Consider the following 18,433-nt stretch of genomic DNA (forward strand, 5'->3'; position numbering starts at 1 on the left):
GTCTTCCCATATATTCTAGTAGATGAAAAGGCTTGTCTTCCCTTATATTCTAGTAGATGAAAAGGCTGGTCTTCCCTTATATTCTAGTCTAGTAGATGAAAAGGCTTGTCTTCCCTTATATTCTAGTCTAGTAGATGAAAAGGCTGGTCTTCCCTTATATTCTAGTCTAGTAGATGAAAAGGCTTGTCTTCCCTTATATTCTAGTCTAGTAGATGAAAAGGCTTGTCTTCCCTTATATTCTAGTAGATGAAAAGGCTTGTCTTCCCTTATATTCTAGTAGATGAAAAGGCTTGTCTTCCCTTATATTCTAGTAGATGAAAAGGCTTGTCTTCCCTTATATTCTAGTAGATGAAAAGGCTTGTCTTCCCTTATATTCTAGTAGATGAAAAGGCTGGTCTTCCCTTATATTCTAGTCTAGTAGATGAAAAGGCTGGTCTTCCCTTATATTCTAGTAGATGAAAAGGCTTGTCTTCCCTTATATTCTAGTAGATGAAAAGGCTGGTCTTCCCTTATATTCTAGTCTAGTAGATGAAAAGGCTTGTCTTCCCTTATATTCTAGTCTAGTAGATGAAAAGGCTTGTCTTCCCTTATATTCTAGTCTAGTAGATGAAAAGGCTTGTCTTCCCTTATATTCTAGTCTAGTAGATGAAAAGGCTTGTCTTCCCTTATATTCTAGTAGATGAAAAGGCTGGTCTTCCCTTATATTCTAGTAGATGAAAAGGCTGGTCTTCCCTTATATTCTAGTCTAGTAGATGAAAAGGCTTGTCTTCCCTTATATTCTAGTCTAGTAGATGAAAAGGCTTGTCTTCCCTTATATTCTAGTCTAGTAGATGAAAAGGCTGGTCGTCCCTTATATTCTAGTCTAGTAGATGAAAAGGCTGGTCTTCCCTTATATTCTAGTAGATGAAAAGGCTTGTCTTCCCTTATATTCTAGTAGATGAAAAGGCTTGTCTTCCCTTATATTCTAGTAGATGAAAAGGCTTGTCTTCCCTTATATTCTAGTAGATGAAAAGGCTTGTCTTCCCTTATATTCTAGTCTAGTAGATGAAAAGGCTTGTCTTCCCTTATATTCTAGTAGATGAAAAGGCTGGTCTTCCCTTATATTCTAGTAGATGAAAAGGCTTGTCTTCCCTTATATTCTAGTAGATGAAAAGGCTTGTCTTCCCTTATATTCTAGTAGATGAAAAGGCTTGTCTTCCCTTATATTCTAGTCTAGTAGATGAAAAGGCTGGTCTTCCCTTATATTCTAGTCTAGTAGATGAAAAGGCTTGTCTTCCCTTATATTCTAGTCTAGTAGATGAAAAGGCTTGTCTTCCCTTATATTCTAGTCTAGTAGATGAAAAGGCTTGTCTTCCCTTATATTCTAGTCTAGTAGATGAAAAGGCTTGTCTTCCCTTATATTCTAGTAGATGAAAAGGCTTGTCTTCCCTTATATTCTAGTAGATGAAAAGGCTGGTCTTCCCTTATATTCTAGTCTAGTAGATGAAAAGGCTGGTCTTCCCTTATATTCTAGTCTAGTAGATGAAAAGGCTTGTCTTCCCTTATATTCTAGTAGATGAAAAGGCTTGTCTTCCCTTATATTCTAGTAGATGAAAAGGCTGGTCTTCCCTTATATTCTAGTCTAGTAGATGAAAAGGCTTGTCTTCCCTTATATTCTAGTAGATGAAAAGGCTGGTCTTCCCTTATATTCTAGTAGATGAAAAGGCTGGTCTTCCCTTATATTCTAGTCTAGTAGATGAAAAGGCTTGTCTTCCCTTATATTCTAGTAGATGAAAAGGCTTGTCTTCCCTTATATTCTAGTAGATGAAAAGGCTGGTCTTCCCTTATATTCTAGTAGATGAAAAGGCTTGTCTTCCCTTATATTCTAGTCTAGTAGATGAAAAGGCTTGTCTTCCCTTATATTCTAGTAGATGAAAAGGCTTGTCTTCCCTTATATTCTAGTAGATGAAAAGGCTTGTCTTCCCTTATATTCTAGTCTAGTAGATGAAAAGGCTTGTCTTCCCTTATATTCTAGTAGATGAAAAGGCTGGTCTTCCCTTATATTCTAGTAGATGAAAAGGCTTGTCTTCCCTTATATTCTAGTCTAGTAGATGAAAAGGCTTGTCTTCCCTTATATTCTAGTCTAGTAGATGAAAAGGCTTGTCTTCCCTTATATTCTAGTAGATGAAAAGGCTGGTCTTCCCTTATATTCTAGTCTAGTAGATGAAAAGGCTTGTCCTCCCTTATATTCTAGTCTAGTAGATGAAAAGGCTGGTCTTCCCTTATATTCTAGTAGATGAAAAGGCTTGTCTTCCCTTATATTCTAGTAGATGAAAAGGCTTGTCTTCCCTTATATTCTAGTAGATGAAAAGGCTTGTCTTCCCTTATATTCTAGTAGATGAAAAGGCTGGTCTTCCCTTATATTCTAGTCTAGTAGATGAAAAGGCTTGTCTTCCCTTATATTCTAGTAGATGAAAAGGCTTGTCTTCCCTTATATTCTAGTCTAGTAGATGAAAAGGCTTGTCTTCCCTTATATTCTAGTAGATGAAAAGGCTGGTCTTCCCTTATATTCTAGTAGATGAAAAGGCTGGTCTTCCCTTATATTCTAGTAGATGAAAAGGCTTGTCTTCCCTTATATTCTAGTCTAGTAGATGAAAAGGCTGGTCTTCCCTTATATTCTATTCTAGTAGATGAAAAGGCTTGTCTTCCCTTATATTCTAGTAGATGAAAAGGCTTGTCTTCCCTTATATTCTAGTAGATGAAAAGGCTTGTCTTCCCTTATATTCTAGTCTAGTAGATGAAAAGGCTTGTCTTCCCTTATATTCTAGTAGATGAAAAGGCTTGTCTTCCCTTATATTCTAGTCTAGTAGATGAAAAGGCTTGTCTTCCCTTATATTCTAGTCTAGTAGATGAAAAGGCTTGTCTTCCCTTATATATCTAGTAGATGAAAAGGCTTGTCTTCCCTTATATTCTAGTAGATGAAAAGGCTTGTCTTCCCTTATATTCTAGTAGATGAAAAGGCTTGTCTTCCCTTATATTCTAGTAGATGAAAAGGCTGGTCTTCCCTTATATTCTAGTAGATGAAAAGGCTTGTCTTCCCTTATATTCTAGTCTAGTAGATGAAAAGGCTGGTCTTCCCTTATATTCTAGTCTAGTAGATGAAAAGGCTGGTCTTCCCTTATATTCTAGTCTAGTAGATGAAAAGGCTGGTCTTCCCTTATATTCTAGTCTAGTAGATGAAAAGGCTTGTCTTCCCTTATATTCTAGTCTAGTAGATGAAAAGGCTTGTCTTCCCTTATATTCTAGTCTAGTAGATGAAAAGGCTTGTCTTCCCATATATTCTAGTAGATGAAAAGGCTTGTCTTCCCTTATATTCTAGTCTAGTAGATGAAAAGGCTTGTCTTCCCTTATATTCTAGTCTAGTAGATGAAAAGGCTTGTCTTCCCTTATATTCTAGTCTAGTAGATGAAAAGGCTGGTCGTCCCTTATATTCTAGTAGATGAAAAGGCTTGTCTTCCCTTATATTCTAGTAGATGAAAAGGCTTGTCTTCCCTTACAGTCTAGTAGATGAAAAGGCTTGTCTTCCCTTATATTCTAGTCTAGTAGATGAAAAGGCTGGTCTTCCCTTATATTCTAGTAGATGAAAAGGCTTGTCTTCCCTTATATTCTAGTAGATGAAAAGGCTGGTCTTCCCTTATATTCTAGTAGATGAAAAGGCTTGTCTTCCCTTATATTCTAGTAGATGAAAAGGCTGGTCTTCCCTTATATTCTAGTCTAGTAGATGAAAAGGCTTGTCTTCCCTTATATTCTAGTAGATGAAAAGGCTTGTCTTCCCTTATATTCTAGTCTAGTAGATGAAAAGGCTTGTCTTCCCTTATATTCTAGTCTAGTAGATGAAAAGGCTTGTCTTCCCTTATATTCTAGTCTAGTAGATGAAAAGGCTTGTCTTCCCTTATATTCTAGTAGATGAAAAGGCTTGTCTTCCCTTATAGTCTAGTAGATGAAAAGGCTTGTCTTCCCTTATATTCTAGTAGATGAAAAGGCTTGTCTTCCCTTATATTCTAGTAGATGAAAAGGCTGGTCTTCCCTTATATTCTAGTAGATGAAAAGGCTTGTCTTCCCTTATATTCTAGTAGATGAAAAGGCTGGTCTTCCCTTATATTCTAGTAGATGAAAAGGCTGGTCTTCCCTTATATTCTAGTAGATGAAAAGGCTTGTCTTCCCTTATATTCTAGTCTAGTAGATGAAAAGGCTGGTCTTCCCTTATATTCTAGTAGATGAAAAGGCTTGTCTTCCCTTATATTCTAGTCTAGTAGATGAAAAGGCTGGTCTTCCCTTATATTCTAGTCTAGTAGATGAAAAGGCTGGTCTTCCCTTATATTCTAGTCTAGTAGATGAAAAGGCTTGTCTTCCCTTATATTCTAGTCTAGTAGATGAAAAGGCTGGTCGTCCCTTATATTCTAGTCTAGTAGATGAAAAGGCTTGTCTTCCCTTATATTCTAGTAGATGAAAAGGCTTGTCTTCCCTTATATTCTAGTAGATGAAAAGGCTTGTCTTCCCTTATATTCTAGTAGATGAAAAGGCTGGTCTTCCCTTATATTCTAGTCTAGTAGATGAAAAGGCTTGTCTTCCCTTATATTCTAGTAGATGAAAAGGCTTGTCTTCCCTTATATTCTAGTAGATGAAAAGGCTTGTCTTCCCTTATATTCTAGTCTAGTAGATGAAAAGGCTTGTCTTCCCTTATATTCTATTCTAGTAGATGAAAAGGCTGGTCTTCCCTTATATTCTAGTAGATGAAAAGGCTGGTCTTCCCTTATATTCTAGTAGATGAAAAGGCTGGTCTTCCCTTATATTCTAGTCTAGTAGATGAAAAGGCTGGTCTTCCCTTATATTCTAGTAGATGAAAAGGCTTGTCTTCCCTTATATTCTAGTCTAGTAGATGAAAAGGCTTGTCTTCCCTTATATTCTAGTCTAGTAGATGAAAAGGCTTGTCTTCCCTTATATTCTAGTCTAGTAGATGAAAAGGCTTGTCTTCCCTTATATTCTAGTAGATGAAAAGGCTTGTCTTCCCTTATATTCTAGTCTAGTAGATGAAAAGGCTTGTCTTCCCTTATATTCTAGTCTAGTAGATGAAAAGGCTCGTCTTCCCTTATATTCTAGTCTAGTAGATGAAAAGGCTTGTCTTCCCTTATATTCTAGTAGATGAAAAGGCTTGTCTTCCCTTATATATCTAGTAGATGAAAAGGCTTGTCTTCCCTTATATTCTAGTCTAGTAGATGAAAAGGCTTGTCTTCCCTTATATTCTAGTCTAGTAGATGAAAAGGCTTGTCTTCCCTTATATTCTAGTCTAGTAGATGAAAAGGCTGGTCTTCCCTTATATTCTAGTCTAGTAGATGAAAAGGCTTGTCTTCCCTTATATTCTAGTCTAGTAGATGAAAAGGCTTGTCTTCCCTTATATTCTAGTAGATGAAAAGGCTTGTCTTCCCTTATATTCTAGTAGATGAAAAGGCTTGTCTTCCCTTATATTCTAGTCTAGTAGATGAAAAGGCTTGTCTTCCCTTATATTCTAGTCTAGTAGATGAAAAGGCTTGTCTTCCCTTATATTCTAGTCTAGTAGATGAAAAGGCTGGTCTTCCCTTATATTCTAGTAGATGAAAAGGCTTGTCTTCCCTTATATTCTAGTAGATGAAAAGGCTTGTCTTCCCTTATATCGTCTAGTAGATGAAAAGGCTTGTCTTCCCTTATATTCTAGTAGATGAAAAGGCTTGTCTTCCCTTATATTCTAGTCTAGTAGATGAAAAGGCTTGTCTTCCCTTATATTCTAGTCTAGTAGATGAAAAGGCTTGTCTTCCCTTATATTCTAGTCTAGTAGATGAAAAGGCTGGTCTTCCCTTATATTCTAGTAGATGAAAAGGCTTGTCTTCCCTTATATTCTAGTAGATGAAAAGGCTGGTCTTCCCTTATATAGTCTAGTAGATGAAAAGGCTGGTCTTCCCTTATATTCTAGTCTAGTAGATGAAAAGGCTGGTCTTCCCTTATATTCTAGTCTAGTAGATGAAAAGGCTTGTCTTCCCTTATATTCTAGTAGATGAAAAGGCTTGTCTTCCCTTATATTCTAGTCTAGTAGATGAAAAGGCTTGTCTTCCCTTATATTCTAGTAGATGAAAAGGCTTGTCTTCCCTGTTATTGAGGACCAATCAGTCCTGTCTTATGGACCTGTCCCCCTATTCCAGACTGGTAGAATAGTATAATCCATGTTATTGAGGACCAGGACCAATCAGTCCTGTCTTATGGACCTGTCCCCCTATTGCAGACTGGTAGAATAGTATAATCCATGTTATTGAGGACCAATCAGTCCTGTTTTATGGACCTGTCCCCCTATTCCAGACTGGTAGAATAGTATAATCCATGTTATTGAGGACCAGGACCAATCAGTCCTGTTTTATGGACCTGTCCCTCTATTCCAGACTGGTAGAATAGTATAATCCATGTTATTGAGGACCAGGACCAATCAGTCCTGTCTTATGGACCTGTCCCCCTATTCCAGACTGGTAGAATAGTATAATCCATGTTATTGAGGACCAATCAGTCCTGTCTTATGGACCTGTCCCCCTATTCCAGACTGGTAGAATAGTATAATCCATGTTATTGAGGACCAATCAGTCCTGTTTTATGGACCTGTCCCCCTATTCCAGACTGGTAGAATAGTATAATCCATGTTATTGAGGACCAATCAGTCCTGTTTTATGGACCTGTCCCCCTATTGCAGACTGGTAGAATAGTATAATCCATGTTATTGAGGACCAATCAGTCCTGTCTTATGGACCTGTCCCCCTATTCCAGACTGGTAGAATAGTATAATCCATGTTATTGAGGACCAATCAGTCCTGTCTTATCGACCTGTCCCCCTATTCCAGACTGGTAGAATAGTATAATCCATGTTATTGAGCCCCAGGACCAATCAGTCCTGTCTTATGGACCTGTCCCTCTATTCCAGACTGGTAGAATAGTATAATCCATGTTATTGAGGACCAGGACCAATCAGTCCTGTCTTATGGACCTGTCCCCCTATTGCAGACTGGTAGAATAGTATAATCCATGTTATTGAGGACCAATCAGTCCTGTTTTATGGACCTGTCCCCCTATTGCAGACTGGTAGAATAGTATAATCCATGTTATTGAGGACCAATCAGTCCTGTTTTATGGACCTGTCCCCCTATTCCAGACTGGTAGAATAGTATAATCCATGTTATTGACCAGGACCAATCAGTCCTGTCTTATGGACCTGTCCCCCTATTGCAGACTGGTAGAATAGTATAATCCATGTTATTTGTAAAGTAGTGGGGACTGATGTTTGCTGGTCTAATAAATGCAGAACGTTGGGCTCCACATTAGTTAGATGACAAGAGTTCACTCTTCTTCCACCAGAAGGTGGATCTTGGTTGTTTACTTCTGCCAAAACACTTCTTCTTCTTAGACATTGGATAAATAAATGTAGTATTGTTGTTATATATTACCTGTATTTGACAGGGGTGGCAGAGCCGGTAGACCTGTCTCCAGTGCTCGTTGAAAGGGGCTTCGCTCTCCGTCTGGGGGTCCAGTAGGTATTGGACAAACTCTGAGAAGGAAGGGCGGATTCCCGCAGGAAACGCATCGCCCGCTGCCGCGGGAGGTTCAGAGTGGTTACCGTAGCGACGGAGCATGGGCAGAGCGAATCGGCGGTAGAACTCCTCGTTGGGCTGCTCGAACTTGTTCCGATACGCCGAGATGAGGCGGACGAACGGATCTCTGACAAACAGGAACTTGGTGTACTTCTGGAGCTTCACCTTGACAAACAAACAAACCACCTTTATTAAACCTAACCCCTAACCCCTAACTCTAACCCCTAAGCCTAACCCCTAACCCTAACCCCTAACCCCAACCCCTAACCCTAACCCTTAACCCCTAACCCTAAACCCCTAACCCCAACCCCTAACCCTAACCCCTAACCCTAACCCCTAACCCTAACTCTAACCCTAACCTAACCCCTAACCCTAACCCCTAACCCCTAACCCTAACCCCTAACCCTAACCCCTAACCCTAACCCCTAACCCTAACCCTTAACCCCTAACCCTAACCCTAACCCCTAACCCTAACCCCTAACCCTTAACCCCTAACCCTAACCCCTAACCCCTAACCCTAACCCCTAACCCTAACCCTTAACCCCTAACCCTAACCCCTAACCCTAACCCCTAACCCTTAACCCCTAACCCTAACCCCTAACCCTTAACCCCTAACCCTAACCCCTAACCCAAATACACAGTGCATTCAGAAAGTATTCACATTTTGTTACGTTACAGCCTTATTTTAAGATTGATCAAATATTCTTTTTTCCTCCCATCAATCTACACACAATACCCCATAATGACAAAGGTACCAGTTGATAGAGGTTTTTAGAAATGTTTTCAAATGTATTACAAATAAAAAACAGTAAAACCTTATTTACATAAGTATTCAGACCCTTCGCTATGAGACTCGAAATGGAGCTCAGGTGCATCCTGTTTCCATTGATCATCCTTGAGATGTTTCTACAACTTGATTGGAGTCCACCTGTGGTAAATTCAATTGATTGGACATGATTTGGAAAGGCACACACCTGTTTATATAAGGTCCCACAGTTTACAGTGCATGTCAGAGCAAAAAACCAAGCCATGAGGTCGAAGGAATTGTCCGTAGAGCTCAGAGACAGGATTGTGTCGAGGCACAGATCTGGGGAAGGGTACCAAAACATTTCTGCAGCATTGAAGGTCCCCAAGAACACAGTGGCCTCCATCGTTCTTAAATGGAAGAAGTTTGGAACCACCAAGACTCTTCCTAGAGCTGGCCGCCCGGCCAAACTGAGCAATCGGGGGAGAAGGGCCTTGGTCAGGGAGGTGACCAAGAACCCGATGGTCACTCTAACAGAGCTCCAGAGTTCCTCTGTGGAGATGGGAGAACCTTCCAGAAGGACAACCATCTCTGCAGCACTGCACTAATCAGGCCTTTATGGTAGAGTGGCCAGACGGAAGCCACTCCTCAGTAAAAGGCACATGACAGCCCACTTGGAGTTTGCCAAAAGGCACCTAAAGACTCTCAGACCATGAGAAACAAGATTCTCTGGTCTGATGAAACCAAGATTGAACTATTTTGGCTGAATGCCAAGCTTCATATCTGGAGGAAACCTGGCACCATCCCTACGGTGAAGCATGGTGGTGGCAGCATCATGCTGCGGGGATGTTTTTCAGCGGCAGGGACTGGGAGACTAGTCAGGATCGAGGGAAAGATGAACGGAGCAAAGTACCGAGAAATCCTTGCTGAAAACCTGATCCAGGACCTCAGACTGGGGCGAAGGTTCACCTTCCAACAGGACAACGACCCTAAGCACACAGCCAAGACAACGCAGGAGTGGCTTCAGGACAAGTCTCTGAATGTCCTTGAGTGGGCCCAGCCAGAGCCCGGACTTGAACCCGATCGAACATCTCTGGATAGACCTGAAAATAGCTGTGCAGTGACGCTCCAAATCCAACCTGACAGAGCTGCAGAGGATCTGCAGAGAAGAATGGGAGAAACTCCCCAAATACAGGTGTGCCGAGCTTGTAGCGTCACACCCAAGAAGACTCGAGGCTGTAATCGCTGCCAAAGCTGCTTCAACAAAGTACAGAGTAAAAGGTCTGAATACTTATTTAAATGTGACATTGACATTTTTTAATTTTTAATATATTTGCACGAATTTCTAAAAAACTGTTTTTGCTTTGTCATTATGTGGTATTGATGAGGAGGGGAAAAAAACGATTTAATAAATTTTAGAATAAGGTTGTAACGTAACAAAATGTGGGAAAAGGTGTCTGAATACTTTCCGAATGCGCTGAATACATCACTTACACATTTATATAATAGATTCATATTTTTTTTATTGTTCAGTAATGTGGTGGGTCGTCTCTTCGTTCGCTGGACTTTATCCTGCTAACTGTTCCAAATGTCCGAACTGAATTTGGGTATAAAAGGGCTTTTATGTACCCTGCGCCATCGCCTTGGAAACGCCTTACAAAATACTGTTAAACTGGAAGAACTTGGTCCCGATTGGTGTTTTTAAATCACTGATGAAGGATCTGGAGACTGATTGGTTAAATAAAGGTTAAATAAATAAATAAAAATAAACCCTAATGAGTCAGCTGTTAACTGACCACCATCAGGGTTAACTGACCACCATCAGGGCTAACTGACCACCATCAGGGCTAACTGACCACCATCAGGGCTAACTGACCCCCATCAGGGCTAACTGACCACCATCAGGGTTAACTGACCACCATCAGGGCTAACTGACCACCATCAGGGCTAACTGACCACCATCAGGGCTAACTGACCCCCATCAGGGCTAACTGACCACCATCAGGGCTAACTGACCACCATCAGGGTTAACTGACCCCCATCAGGGTTAACTGACCACCATCAGGGCTAACTGGCCACCCCCATCAGGGCTAACTGACCACCACCAGGGTTAACTGACCACCACCAGGGCTAACTGACCCCCCATCAGGGCTAACTGACCACCATCAGGGCTAACTGACCACCATCAGGGCTAACTGACCACCACCATCAGGGCTAACTGACCACCATCAGGGCTAACTGACCACCATCAGGGTTAACTGACCACCATCAGGGCTAACTGACCACCATCAGGGTTAACTGACCACCATCAGGGCTAACTGACCACCATCAGGGCTAACTGACCCCCATCAGGGCTAACTGACCACCATCAGGGTTAACTGACCCCCATCAGGGCTAACTGACCCCCATCAGGGCTAACTGACCACCATCAGGGCTAACTGACCACCATCAGGGCTAACTGACCACCATCAGGGGTAACTGACCACCATCAGGGCTAACTGACCCCCATCAGGGTTAACTGACCCCCATCAGGGCTAACTGACCACCATCAGGGCTAACTGACCCCCATCAGGGCTAACTGACCCCCATCAGGGCTAACTGACCACCATCAGGGCTAACTGACCCCCATCAGGGTTAACTGACCACCATCAGGGCTAACTGACTACCATCAGGGCTAACTGACCCCCATCAGGGCTAACTGACCACCATCAGGGCTAACTGACCACCATCAGGGCTAACTGACCCCCATCAGGGCTAACTGACCACCATCAGGGCTAACTGACCACCATCAGGGCTAACTGACCACCATCAGGGTTAACTGACCACCACCATCAGGGTTAACTGACCACCACCATCAGGGCTAACTGACCACCATCAGGGTTAACTGACCACCATCAGGGTTAACTGACCACCATCAGGGCTAACTGACCCCCATCAGGGCTAACTGACCCCCATCAGGGCTAACTGACCCCCATCAGGGCTAACTGACCACCATCAGGGCTAACTGACCACCATCAGGGCTAACTGACCACCATCAGGGCTAACTGACCACCATCAGGGCTAACTGACCCCCATCAGGGCTAACTGACCACCATCAGGGCTAACTGACCCCCATCAGGGCTAACTGACCCCCATCAGGGCTAACTGACCACCATCAGGGCTAACTGACCCCCATCAGGGCTAACTGACCACCATCAGGGCTAACTGACCCCCATCAGGGCTAACTGACCACCATCAGGGTTAACTGACCACCATCAGGGCTAACTGACCCCCATCAGGGCTAACTGACCACCATCAGGGCTAACTGACCACCATCAGGGTTAACTGACCACCACCAGGGCTAACTGACCCCCATCAGGGCTAACTGACCACCATCAGGGTTAACTGACCACCACCATCAGGGCTAACTGACCACCATCAGGGCTAACTGACCCCCATCAGGGCTAACTGACCACCATCAGGGTTTAGCGTCGGAGGTAAGAGAGATTAGCAGTGAACTGACCACCACCAGGGTTTAGCGTCGGAGGTAAGAGAGATTAGCAGTGAACTGACCCCCATCAGGGTTTAGCGTCGGAGGTAAGAGAGATTAGCAGTGAACTGACCCCCATCAGGGTTTAGCGTCGGAGGTAAGAGAGATTAGCAGTGAACTGACCACCACCAGGGTTTAGCGTCGGAGGTAAGAGAGATTAGCAGTGAACTGACCTTCATCAGATGTCGTGAGAACTTCCCGTAGCGTTTCCAGAATTTGTTGAAGGTGAAGTGGAGGCTGCTGTTGTGGACCATCTCCTGAGGAACAGCCAGTGGATCCCTGTAGGGGCCTCCGTCCTGGAGCAGCCTCTCACTGAGCACGATCATCACCCTCTTCCAGTTAGTACAGGCCACCTACAGTCAATATAAATATATATACAATATATACAGGTTATATTAGCCTCTCACTGAGCACGATCACCACCCTCTACCAGTTAGTACAGGCCACCTACAGTCAATATAAATATATATACAATATATACAGGTTATATTAGCCTCTCACTGAGCACGATCACCACCCTCTACCAGTTAGTACAGGCCACCTACAGTCAATATAAATATATATACAATATATACAGGTTATATTAGCCTCTCACTGAGCACGATCACCACCCTCTACCAGTTAGTACAGGCCACCTACAGTCAATATAAATATATATACAATATATACAGGTTATATTAGCCTCTCACTGAGCACGATCACCACCCTCTACCAGTTAGTACAGGCCACCTACAGTCAATATAAATATATATACAATATATACAGGTTATATTAGCCTCTCACTGAGCACGATCACCACCCTCTACCAGTTAGTACAGGCCACCTACAGTCAATATAAATATATATACAATATATACAGGTTATATTAGCCTCTCACTGAGCACGATCACCACCCTCTTCCAGTTAGTACAGGCCACCTACAGTCAATATAAATATATATACAATATATACAGGTTATATTAGCCTCTCACTGAGCACGATCACCACCCTCTACCAGTTAGTACAGGCCACCTACAGTCAATATAAATATATATACAATATATACAGGTTATATTAGCCTCTCACTGAGCACGATCACCACCCTCTACCAGTTAGTACAGGCCACCTACAGTCAATATAAATATATATACAATATATACAGGTTATATTAGCCTCTCACTGAGCACGATCACCACCCTCTACCAGTTAGTACAGGCCACCTACGGTCAATATAAATATATATACAATATATACAGGTTATATTAGCCTCTCACTGAGCACGATCATCACCCTCTACCAGTTAGTACAGGCCACCTACAGTCAATATAAATATATATACAATATATACAGGTTATATTAGCCTCTCACTGAGCACGATCACCACCCTCTACCAGTTAGTACAGGCCACCTACAGTCAATATAAATATATATACAATATATACAGGTTATATTAGCCTCTCACTGAGCACGATCATCACCCTCTTCCAGTTAGTACAGGCCACCTACAGTCAATATAAAGTTAGCAGTGTGTGTGTGTGTGTGTGTGTGTGTGTGTGTGTGTGTGTGTGTGTGTGTACCTTGGGGACGTAGCAGTATATGACCCCATGTCGGTCGTCGACGATCAGGTGATCCAGCTCCCTGTTGGGGATGTCGTCAAATGAACGGTTCTTCCCCGGAAAAGCTAGGTCATCACCATGGTGACAGAGGTCATGGACACGCTGCCGCCGCTCTCCTGGAGAGAGAGGAGGGGGAGAGAGAGGGGGAGAGAGAGAGGAGGGGGAGAGAGAGAGGAGGGGGAGAGAGAGAGGAGGGGTGGAGAGGGAGGGGGAGAGAGAGAGGAGGGGGAGAGAGGGGGAGAGAGCGGAGGGGGAGAGAGAGGAGGGGGAGAGGGAGGGGTGGGGAGAGAGAGGAGGGGGAGAGAGAGGAGGGGAGAGAGAGAGGAGGGGGAGAGGGAGGGGTGGGAGAGAGAGGGGGAGAGGGAGGGGGAGAGAGAGAGGAGGGGGAGAGAGAGGAGGGGGAGAGAGAGGAGGGGGGGATAGAGAGGAGGGGGAGAGGGAGGGGTGGGGAGAGAGAGGAGGGGGAGAGAGAGGAGGGGGAGAGAGAGGAGGGGGGAGAGGGAGGGGTGGGAAAGGGAGGGGGGAGAGAGGAGGGGGAGAGAGGGGAGAGAGCGGAGGGGGAGAGAGAGGAGGGGGAGAGGGAGGGTGGGAGAGAGAGGGGGAGAGGGAGGGGGAGAGAGAGAGGAGGGGGAGAGAGAGGAGGGGGAGAGAGAGGAGGGGGAGAGAGAGGAGGGGGGAGAGGGAGGGGTGGGGAGAGAGAGGAGGGGGAGAGAGAGGAGGGGGAGAGGGAGGGGTGGGAAAGGAGGGGGAGAGAGAGGAGGGGGAGAGAGGGGGAGAGAGCGGAGGGGGAGAGAGAGGAGGGGGAGAGGGAGGGGTGGGGAGAGAGAGGAGGGGGGAGAGAGAGGAGGGGAGAGAGAGCGGAGGGGGAGAGAGAGGAGGGGGAGAGGGAGGGGTGGGGAGAGAGAGGAGGGGGAGAGAGAGGAGGGGGAGAGAGAGGAGGGGAGAGACAGAGGAGGGGGGAGAGAGGGGGAGAGAGCGGAGGGGAGAGAGAGAGGAGGGGGAGAGAGAGGGGGAGAGAGAGAGGGGAGAGAGAGGAGGGGGGAGAGAGCGGAGGGGGGAGAGAGAGGAGGGGGGAGAGAGAGGAGGGGAGAGAGAGGAGGGGGGAGAGAGGAGGGGGGAGAGAGCGGAGGGGGGAGAGAGAGGAGGGGAGAGAGAGGAGGGGGGGAGAGAGAGGAGGGGGGAAAGAGCGGAGGGGAGAGAGAGAGGAGAGAGAGCGGAGGGGGGTTAGAGTTCCCTGTCCTAGTCGTTTCTAGAGGTTAGAGTTCCCTGTCCTAGTCGTGTTCTAGAGGTTAGAGTTACCTGTCCTAGTCGTTTCTAGAGGTTAGAGTTACCTGTCCTAGTCGTTTCTAGAGGTTAGAGTTACCTGTCCTAGTCGTGTTCTAGAGGGAGGTTAGAGTTACCTGTCCTAGTCGTTTCTAGAGGTTAGAGTTACCTGTCCTAGTCGTTTCTAGAGGTTAGAGTTACCTATCCTAGTCGTTTCTAGAGGTTAGAGTTACCTGTCCTAGTCGTGTTGTAGAGGGAGGTTAGAGTTACCTGTCCTAGTCGTTTCTAGAGGTTAGAGTTACCTGTCCTAGTCGTTTCTAGAGGTTAGAGTTACCTGTCCTAGTCGTTTCTAGAGGTTAGAGTTACCTGTCCTAGTCGTGTTCTAGAGGTTAGAGTTACCTGTCCTAGTTGTTTCTAGAGGGAGGTTAGAGTTACCTGTCCTAGTCGTTTCTAGAGGTTAGAGTTACCTGTCCTAGTCGTTTCTAGAGGGAGGTTGGAGTTACCTGTCCTAGTCGTTTCTAGAGGTTAGAGTTACCTGTCCTAGTCGTGTTCTAGAGGTTAGAGTTACCTATCCTAGTCGTTTCTAGAGGTTAGAGTTACCTGTCCTAGTCGTTTCTAGAGGGAGGTTAGAGTTACCTGTCCTAGTCGTTTCTAGAGGGAGGTTTGAGTTACCTGTCCTAGTCGTGTTCTAGGGGTTAGAGTTACCTGTCCTAGTTGTTTCTAGAGGGAGGTTAGAGTTACCTGTCCTAGTCGTTTCTAGAGGTTAGAGTTACCTGTCCTAGTCGTTTCTAGAGGGAGGTTAGAGTTACCTGTCCTAGTCGTTTCTAGAGGGAGGTTAGAGTTACCTGTCCTAGTCGTTTCTAGAGGGAGGTTAGAGTTACCTGTCCTAGTCGTTTCTAGAGGTTAGAGTTACCTGTCCTAGTCGTTTCTAGAGGGAGGTTAGAGTTACCTGTCCTAGTCGTTTCTAGAGGTTAGAGTTACCTGTCCTAGTCGTGTTGTAGAGGGAGGTTAGAGTTACCTGTCCTAGTCGTGTTCTAGAGGTTAGAGTTACCTGTCCTAGTCGTTTCTAGAGGGAGGTTAGAGTTACCTGTCCTAGTCGTGTTCTAGAGGTTAGAGTTACCTGTCCTAGTCGTTTCTAGAGGGAGGTAAGAGTTACCTGTCCTAGTCGTTTCTAGAGGTTAGAGTTACCTGTCCTAGTCGTTTCTAGAGGGAGGTTAGAGTTACCTGTCCTAGTCGTTTCTAGAGGTTAGAGTTACCTGTCCTAGTCGTTTCTAGAGGGGGGTTAGAGTTACCTGTCCTAGTCGTTTCTAGAGGTTAGAGTTACCTGTCCTAGTCGTTTCTAGAGGTTAGAGTTACCTGTCCTAGTCGTTTCTAGAGGTTAGAGTTACCTGTCCTAGTCGTTTCTAGAGGGGGGGTTAGAGTTACCTGTCCTAGTCGTTTCTAGAGGTTAGAGTTACCTGTCCTAGTCGTTTCTAGAGGTAAGAGTTACCTGTCCTAGTCGTTTCTAGAGGTTAGAGTTACCTGTCCTAGTCGTTTCTAGAGGTAAGAGTTACCTGTCCTAGTCGTTTCTCGAGGGAGGTTAGAGTTACCTGTCCTAGTCGTTTCTAGAGGGAGGTAAGAGTTACCTGTCCTAGTCGTTTCTAGAGGTTAGAGTTACCTGTCCTAGTCGTTTCTAGAGGTTAGAGTTACCTGTCCTAGTCGTTTCTCGGGGTCGATGGGCGTCAGATGGACCTTCCACTCCCTCCGGGCACGTACCGCTCCTCGGCGCGCTCTGATTGGTTGGCAGAGTCTGGGGGGGCGGAATCTGTAGGATCATTGGTCCCCTCCAGGAACTGGTTTACGAAGGCGTTGATGTCGGAGAGGAAGGAGGGGTGTGTGGCGGGGTGGTGAGGGGCGGGCCGGGGGGGAGAGGGCGGGCAGGTAAAGGTGAGAGGCGCCAACGTCGTCCCAGTAGAGAATCATCAACAGGATCATAAAGACTGAACCCAGAACCACAGAGACGCTGAACAACCTCCACTTCCCCCATGGTGACGCCCTGAACACACACACACAGATACACACACTGTTACACACACACACACACACACACACACACACACACACACACACACACACACTGTTACACACACACACACACACACTACACACACACAGATACACACACTGTTACACACACACACACACACACTGATACACACACACACACACACACTACACACACACAGATACACACACTGTTACACACACACACACACACACACACACACTACACACACACAGATACACACACTGTTACACACACACACACACACTACACACACACAGATACACACACTGTTACACACACACACACACACACACACACACAGATACACACACTGTTACACACACACACACACACACACACACACACTGTTACACACACACACACACACACACACACACACACACACACACACAGATACACACACTGTTACACACACACACACACACACACACACACACACACACACACACACTGTTACACACACACACACACACACACACACAGATACACACACACACACACACACACACACACACACACACACACTGTTACACACACACACAACACACACACACACAGAGAGACACACACACACACACACACACACACACACACACACACACACACACACACACTGATACACACACTGTTACACACACACACACACACACACACAGATACACACACTGTTACACACACACACACACACACACACACACACACACACACACACACACACACACTGTTATACACACACACACACACACACACACACACACACACACACACACACACACACACACACACACACACACACACACACTGATACACACACACACACACACACACACACACACACACACACACACACACACACACACACACACACACACACACACACACACACACACACACACACACACACACACACACACTGATACACACACACACACACACACACACACTGTTATATATGGGCTAGGTGGGACGTCCCACCTACTCAACAGCCAGTGTAATCCTGTGGCGCGTTATTCAAATACCTTAGAAATGCAAAACCTTCCATTTTTCAAACATATGACTATTTTACACCATTTTAAAGACAAGACTCTCGTTAATCTAACCACACTGTCCGATTTCAAAAAGGCTTTACAACGAAAGCAAAACATTAGATTATGTCAGCAGAGTACCAAGCCAGAAATAATCAGACACCCATTTTTCAAGCTAGCATATAATGTCACATAAACCCAAACCACAGCTAAATGTAGCACTAACAAATGGTATAGAGAGAAATAGTCCTATATTTCCTATAATAACTACAACCTAAAACTTCTTACCTGGGAAATATTGAAGACTCATGTTAAAAGGAACCACCAGCTTTCATATGTTCTCATGTTCTGAGCGAGGAACTTAAACGTTAGCTTTCTCACATGGCTCATATTGCACTTTTACTTTCTTATCCAACACTTTGTTTTTTGCATTATTTAAGTCAAAATATTCCTGTTACACTGTACAACCTTCAATGTTATGTCATAATTATGTACAATTCTGGCAAATTAATTACTGCCTTTGTTAGGAATAAATGGTCTTTGCACAGTTCTCAGCGAGCCAGGCGGC

General features: G+C 44.6%; 1 pseudogene; it reads right to left on the reverse strand.

Moving 5' to 3' along the window:
• The window catches only part of LOC106596022 (carbohydrate sulfotransferase 12-like), a 68,360-nt pseudogene that overhangs the window by 12,678 nt on the left and 37,249 nt on the right, over positions 1–18,433 (reverse strand).

This window comes from Salmo salar, unplaced genomic scaffold, assembly GCF_905237065.1.
Source record: "Salmo salar unplaced genomic scaffold, Ssal_v3.1, whole genome shotgun sequence".
Lineage (NCBI taxonomy): Eukaryota > Metazoa > Chordata > Actinopteri > Salmoniformes > Salmonidae > Salmo > Salmo salar.